We start from the raw sequence: 8100 nt of genomic DNA on the forward strand, positions 1-8100 counted from the left end.
CAAAACCTCATCAATTGTACTTCCTCATTAAAATAGTTCCTGTCCTGCTTCTCGCCCAGCCCTTTGGGAGTAGTCTCCCATACAATTTCTGGGCATGGTTTAGAGGACATTCCCGATAGGCAGCCTGCAGATGATCACCTGCTTTGAAAGACAGCACCAATAGGGGCTGCACAACGGCAGTCTCAAACACAGATAAGTCACACTAATAAGCTGCTGAACAGATCCAAAGAGTTTAATGCATGACCTGCAGTACTACTTACTCTGGGGTAAACGAATTCATGACTTCACTCCAGAAAAAAGAGTGGCAAACTGTCAGAAGATCCCCAACCCAAACACATTTTCAACTGTTCTGCACATCACCACTTCTAAAGAGAACCGTGACAGTGAGGATGGAAAACAAACTGAAAGGAGAAAACTTCAATCTGCAGTGGAAGACCACCGGTCTTGCCTTAGAAACATGTATTTGACAGGACATTTAAGTCAGGCAATACACAATCTCAGAGGGTGATACCAGAATCTTATGTCTGTTTCGTGTCTGCCAGGTATCAGCACTAAGCTCCCTCTTGTCTTCTCTGCATCTGTCCATGACAAACCCTTACACAACAGCTTGCCCCAGGAGTGAATATGGCAAGTCCTCAACATTCCCAAATTCCCTGATTTCTCTACAGGAATGTGCAACATGGCAGCAGGAAGCCTATGCAGGGCTGTCACCATGGCCTTGTTAGCACACACAGCAGGGGAACTGGGATGTTAATGTGTTTTCCTGCATCTAAACCTCATCTTTAGTACGAATCCAAACACACTCATAGAGGAAACAGATCTAAGAGGGAACTGAATCACAGGCATTCAGATATTCAGCACCTAATCAGACATAACTCAGCACTTTAGACTTTATAAGGCTATACTAATATGTTTACACGCACATGCAGGGATTCTATTCCACAAAAGCAACATGTGCATTATATGCACATACTGAGGAAACAGACCTATCCACAGAGTGCCAATGACTGATCTCATGGAAGGTTAGCAGGAACAGATGATGAAATTAAAGTCTCTTGACTACGTATCAGAGGTGGGTGAGCATAAATAGCTCACTGACAAAAATAGCTAACCTTCCTATTAAAATGCATTAAGCTCTCAGGAATCAGATTTGACTGAAGATACATTTCCTCAAAGACGACAGTCTACTTTTAACTAAAATGATTTTCACAGACAAGATCGATGTTTTTTCTTTACCTCAACAGCTGACCAAAACCGTCTGCCTTGGAATTTTGAACATGGCGATGATTTGTCTTCCACAGTGCTGGTCAGAAAAAGAGGAAGAGGAAATATGGATTTTGCTTGACCTGAAAGTAAGACAAGCAGACAATTCATCTCTTAAACACCAATGAATTACAACTATGGGATTCTTTCAGCAGTGACAACCAGAATAAAGGCCTAAGGAAACAGCTGTTAACTGAAACTCCTTACAATATTCAATGGAATTAGCAGTTGGAAGCACTCGAGTATGTGTTTAATGGATTCTCAGCAGAACAGCACTGCTTGTAACCAGACAAACATGCTGCATCAGGCTTAGCAACACTCTTCTCCCAGCTGTGTCTTAACCCCACATCTACCAGACTCTTACCAGTTATCCCCTCTCTAAGAGTGTCCAGCAATAAGTATCAGCAATATCAACTATTTCAGGAAAGAAAGGAGGAGTCAGGAGTAGAAGGGGGAGCAGACCACCACAAATAACACAAGCCCTCAGATACTCCAAGTTAAGATCACAAAACCAGACTCTGGGCTGTGCCCCATAAACTAAGGACTTTCCATTTATGAAAGCTTTTAGTTACAGGAGCAAATAAGCACTAAGTTGACTGCGTAGTCACTCTTGTTGGAATGAGTTCATAAACATCAATGTTTGGTAACTATTCCTACAATGAAACAGTAGAAGGCACATTTGTTCCATTTGCTCATGGATGTCTACAATATATTTCACCCACGCTTCTGGGGAAAAGGTACAGAAAAATAGAACAAAGGCTAAAAAAAGAGGTTAGGTTGCAGGTAGACTTGGTGGTCTTTAAGGTCTTTCCCAGCCTGAGCAGTTCTATGATTCTATGACTAAAAATAACAATTTTAAAAAGTAAAAACATAAATTCCCAGAGACAGCTTACCTTTTCGGATACAGAGGGATAAAGACATCCTCCTCTACAGACTGCTTCATCCTTGGGATAACCGTGTTAATCAAATCCTGTCAAAAAAAGAGAAAAGGAAAAATATTAACACATCCTCACAAGAAAAGGATCTCACCTTCCACTTACAACAATTTTAGGCAGTTATTTTGTTCATGTGGAAAAGCAAAATGCTAATTCAGCTGAATGCAGGTGCCACTGTGTATAATAGACACTAAGATCACGACTGCATGACAGACCTGTGAGCAAGTCTCAGCTTTAACCATCTTTCTTTTTTTGTTTTGATAAAATCCTCTTGGATAACGAGATTAATGTATTTTCCAGCTTTGAGGTTCTATTAAAAAAAAACACAACAAAACACCACAGCTACTATACAAACAGAACCTTATCTAAAGCTTCTTCCTGAAGTCAAGTGTGGCGACTGCATAAACGTTTGTTATTATTTCTTTTCATACTAAGGGCCTAAACATCAACTTAGTTTCACCTACTTTATGCTGGATAAACTCCCAGATTTGCATGAGAATAAAACCAGAACTGGGCTAAGTGAATGTTACAGTGAATATTTACAGTGAATGCATACACTGCATCAAGAACTTCCTTCCCCATTACCACAACAGCCTTTACCTGTTTTGCCTGACTGCATTCCCTTCTGGACAGGACTTGTTTTTCAAACATGTTATCACAAAGCTGTGTAAGGTTCTCAGTCTGTGAAGTCGATAAAGGATCCCACACATTCTTGGCAAATGCTGAAAAACAGGAATTATTTCATTCATGATATCCAAGTGGCTATCTGCTCTAGTTTCAAGGAAGAAAACATTCAAAAAGCTAAACCTTTCCTTTGCAGTAACCTTAACATGTAATTGTAACTATCAACATAATTTTACATTACCACTTATTTAAGGTTTCATTACCTAGCTGCAGTGAACGTTCTCAAGACAACCTTAATATACCTGCAATTTTTGGCAGGATAGTTTTTTCAATCACTCTAGGCAAAACTTCTTCATCAGGATCATCATCTCTTTTTGATTCAGACAGCTTTTTGGCATCGCTGAATCCTTCTACAGCTCTGAACCAGGGCATCTCTTTCAGGTCTGTAGAATTCTGCTGAAAGATCATTCCCATTAGTTGTTCAGCTGTCAGGATTGAGAGAAAAAGCTCCATGCAAAAATATATCTAATGATACCAAAAGATTCTCATTTAACAATTTCACATGGATTCTAATCACTGAATGGACCAAAGCAGCAAGCTAAAACTGAATGTAAAGCTAGATTTCAGAGGGTAGGGTTGTCAAACAGTCAGCAAACAGCCTCACATTAATGAAGATGCAAGTGATTCATATACAAGCAACCTGACAAGAGGAAAAGATGTCCTCCTTCTAGTTAAAACTCTTATCTCAAGCTCTGGAATGCCTCTATAACCCACGGCAAAGCTCCTGTACAGAAGTCTTCCCTGCAAGCAGCATGCCCCCGTCCTGTCATACTTTGAGATGCCAGAAATAGCCACAGGTCTTGCCAGTTAACAAAGATGAGTACATCAGAGTAGACAAGTTTGCAAAGACAGTACAGACCAGAAAGGCAGCGGAGCACCACCTACCCAGAAGCCCAGAGGATATCAGAACACACGAACACAGACACACAATTTTTCACAAAAATAAAGTCTGGTGATGCACCTACCTCAAGGGGACTCCAATTTATTAACTGAACTCTGACTAATGGATTTAAAAGCTTAGGCAGGCAAAAACCGATGTAAGCATCGCAGTATGGGTCGTGAAACTTCTCTTTCCGCTCCTGGAATTTCAACAGGACTTTTCTGATGTCACAACAATCTGCAGGGACATCTCCAAAGATTTTCCTACTCCCCTCTAAAATGTCATCTATGGATAATATTCAATAGGAATGAGAAAAAACAATCACAGAATTTATTGAGGCTTAAGCTGAACAGTTCATGCATCTACAGAACAGAAGAAATATCTTTATGATAACAGCATTTGTGCTCCATCTTTCACACCTCTTACACTGAAATGGGTTTTAAAACCAGCACTCTGGCAAAGCCTTTTTCAGGAAAAAAAAAAGATACAGAAGACCACAAAAAGACTTCTGCGGTTTTGAACAACTGCACAGATTTAAATACCCATTACTTTTCCTATTTTGTATGTCTCTTAAAATCTCAGACAGGAAAATCCTCCTTCTGTTATTCAGCAAATACGCATCGTGCCTCTCCCAGCTCCTCGTGACCTGCTCACTAAGGCAGTTCAAATCTCAATTTGAAATACATTCCAACTTTGGACAAAAAACTGATTAAACTAAAGAAGCCTACGGTCTTATCTATTCTTCCTAAGGCATTGGTCAGAATTGTTTAAATGCATCAATTCTATGCTGTAGAAAATAAACGATATACCATTCAAAAGGAGTATTTCTTCACTCTCCCTTGAAAATCCTTCTCAATACGGGAGGAATTTTGCTCTCATATCCTGACCAACCTTTGCTCTTCTGGAATTCAGTCACCTCTGTCAGAGCCAGTTCTTCATCACTCGGCATGCCTTCGTGGTGACCAGCTGTTTGTGAACGCTCTCTCAGCTGCCGCCTGCAAGTCCTGCATTCTGTAATGAACTCAGGTGAGTTATTCACCATGTACATACGTAAAAGAAAGCTCAGTGATATACTAAGAACACCCGGTGAGAGCAATAGCCTAAGGAAACACAGTGAGGAAGCAGAAGTAATTATGCAACCCTAGAGACACAGACTGTAACAGTAAGGTACTTTGTGAGCTGCCAAAGGACATTAAAAGCTCACATTAAAAATCTCTAACGACCTTCACTTCACCACATTCATACTAGGAACTCCCCCCACCTGAAACACCAAACATCTAACATGGTACTCCATACTATCCCTGCCAGAGGTAGTCTGTAAGAAACTACTGCGCTCTCAACAGTCCATCATCTCAGTTCTATGTAGCTTATGCAACAACTTGCATAGAAACTGTGACTGCATCCAAGTCTCACCGGGGCTAAAAAACGTTAGTCCTGGCACCACATACCATAAGAGCATGCAAAATCAACAAGAAAATTATATTTATACCTATCATTTGCATAGCATACCTCTTGTATGTAAATATTGGCATTACTTAACGTTAAAGGTTAACAGTTTGCTTAAGTCCTTACCTGTGCCTAAACAGTGATGAGTCAAGGCACCAATGCAACTGGAACGGTTTCAGAGCTCCCAGTAACTTAAGGTCAGCAGCAGACCCCGACGTTCAAAATGTAGCACCTGGCCTACGCTGATAACAGAGGGTAGGTTAGATGTTCTGATGCACCCACTGCCACCCCACCAGGAACAATACCACCTGCCTATTTTTGTCATCTGTGCAATAATCACAACAATGTATTCCTATATATAATCACAATATCATTTATTCCAACAGCAGGGAAAAACCTACTTCCAGTTTTCTGAACAGTCTCACTTCAACTTATGTTAAATTAATAGTACCTATTAACATTCAGATTCCAATCAGCAGGAAGAAAACCCCCCATTAACAAACAGATGGTTTCCGTGTACCTTGAGCTTTGGAAAGGAAAGGCATTTTTGCACGTGTGTGTATCATCTCCTTTAGTAATCGCACAGATTTACCTTCATCCCTGTGTAAGTAACAGGAAGCAGATACACACTTACTACAGTTAGATGTTATTATACGTACCTTTGATGCTCACACATTTTCAGAAGCTTCATCTTTTCATCACTCTCCAATCCATCATTACTTGGTTTGCCATTCCCAGCTACCAGAAGACAGGAACAAGACAAAGAGGTGGATGCAGAACACTGATTCTGCTTCTGCTCTTCATTTGGAGACTAACCAAAGTAAATACAACCTCCTGATGAAAAATTCACAGTGTCCAGTGTAAAGCACAGTCAGTATTATCAGTCTTCTCAAGCTGTTGCCAGTTATCAGTCAATCCTTCCTTGTCCTCCTGTTCTACAGTGCCTGCGTCCCAAACAAAGGCTCCACATCACCTTCGTTTGCTTTACACCTTGTAACAAGTGATGGAATACCAGCTCACCGCTTCCCAGTCCTGGATGGAAATGGACAGTGCTTACCACAGTCTGTGGTATATGCCCACTGACAACAGGGAGGGAGAAAACATTACACGTGAAAATAAAACATAATCCAAGAATTAACTGTGTGTTTCTACTTAAAGAATGAGATTTCAGTAAGAAAGTAACTGGTAACTTCATACTAACTTGTCAGGTGCTGCATATAAGTAGATTCCGTTTCCAGCTCATCTTGCCTTCGCTTCAGTACCGACATGACTCGTTGCTGAATAAGTGCATGTACAGCAGATTCTAGCTTAGTTATGTATTAAACAAACACAAACAAAGTGTTTCTGTCCTTAAAACAAAGCACAAAATGCTTGCTAATAATAGCACCTGCATCGGAGCAAAGAAGAACTGCAAGACTTACCCATACCAACATTTACAGAAGCACTGTGTGTGGACAAGATTCATGCTTTGGAAAACACCAAATGTCACTGACGTAGTGGTAGTTCTGAAGGTACCCCCACTGACATTTTACCCATATTCCTCTACACAGCACGCTCCTAAAGAGCATAATATGGCAAGTGTAGCGACGTTACACTGAACAGATTCTACCCAAGTTGATGTGGGTAGGAATACAGCATACATCAGTGCGTCCCACTTAATTTATACCAACTTAATATCACCAAGCTATCACTACCAGACGTGTTCTCCCTCCCCTTCTTGTTACTTTCCAAATAGGTCTCCCACTCTCGATAGTCTTTCACATTTGATTGTACTTGAACTCCCCACATCATTTCATCCATTTCTTTCAGGTGATCAAGGCCAAAAAAAAAAAAAAAAAAAGCACACAATTCCACAGAAATATTTAGTCCACTTCAGTGGAAATTCTTTGAACACAAGCAGGCCAGCAGCAGTCTGTACAAAAGAGTATACATACACAGAGGTTCACACAAGTGAACGGCAGATGTTTGTGTTTCAGCTGCACGATGTCTGAACTGATCAGTACAGCTGCTTCTGGCTGCGTGAGCACTGAGAGGTGATGGGGATGGCTATCTCGGTAGCTGCAGATGCCTGACCCCACCTGTCCTTCACATCTAGTGAAAACAGATGAGGGGCAGCCTGGTTTCGAAGGAGGAGATCGCTGAGCCGGCGGTCCGAGAACCGGCAGCTCGCCCGCACGCGTAGCGCTTAGGAGCAACAGTTGCTGGTTTGGAGTCGTCGGGCGCATGCTCGCTGTGACCTGGAGGACTAATCACAATAGAGAGCGGCGGATGAGCTGCACAGAGCGGTTACGAAGCCACTTCCGCATTCCTACGCGCACGCGTTGTGCCGCCTGCAGGACTGAGCAGCGGACAGCGGCAGTTCCGCGCATTGGCCACGAGGTGGCGGCAGAGACCGCGGAAAGAACCTCGACGGGATCGATGCGGCCCGCGGCGCAATCGCTGGCGGTCAGTGCTCTGTCGAGATAACGGGGGAAGAACACGGAATGAGAAGTGGGGGGCGGTGGGGGTGAAGACGAAGAAAACAGAGGGAAACTCCTCCAAACTCAGGAAAGCCGTGCTAAGAGCTTTACAAAAAGAAAATAATAATAATAAAAAGTTTTAAAAAATTACTTTTTGCCAGCATCTGTTGCACTGTTTTTAAATATCCACATACCAAAATGTAACTGCCCAGTACATTTAACGACAACAAAATTAAAGCACGTTGGCAGAAAGCAGAGCGCCATATTGGTGTTCACTCAGCCTCTGTCTTCTTCGTGCTTTCATGTATTTCACAGCTACCTAATGTAAATCACAGCTACCTCTGGAAGACAGCCCGAGAGCTGTGCAGGTCCATCAGGCTCAGCTGCAGCTTTCATCTGCCCTTCTCTGGCCCTCCTGCAGCTGGAGAGAGAG

Source organism: Gallus gallus, chromosome Z (assembly GCF_016699485.2).
Source record: "Gallus gallus isolate bGalGal1 chromosome Z, bGalGal1.mat.broiler.GRCg7b, whole genome shotgun sequence".
NCBI classification, from domain to species: Eukaryota; Metazoa; Chordata; class Aves; order Galliformes; family Phasianidae; genus Gallus; species Gallus gallus.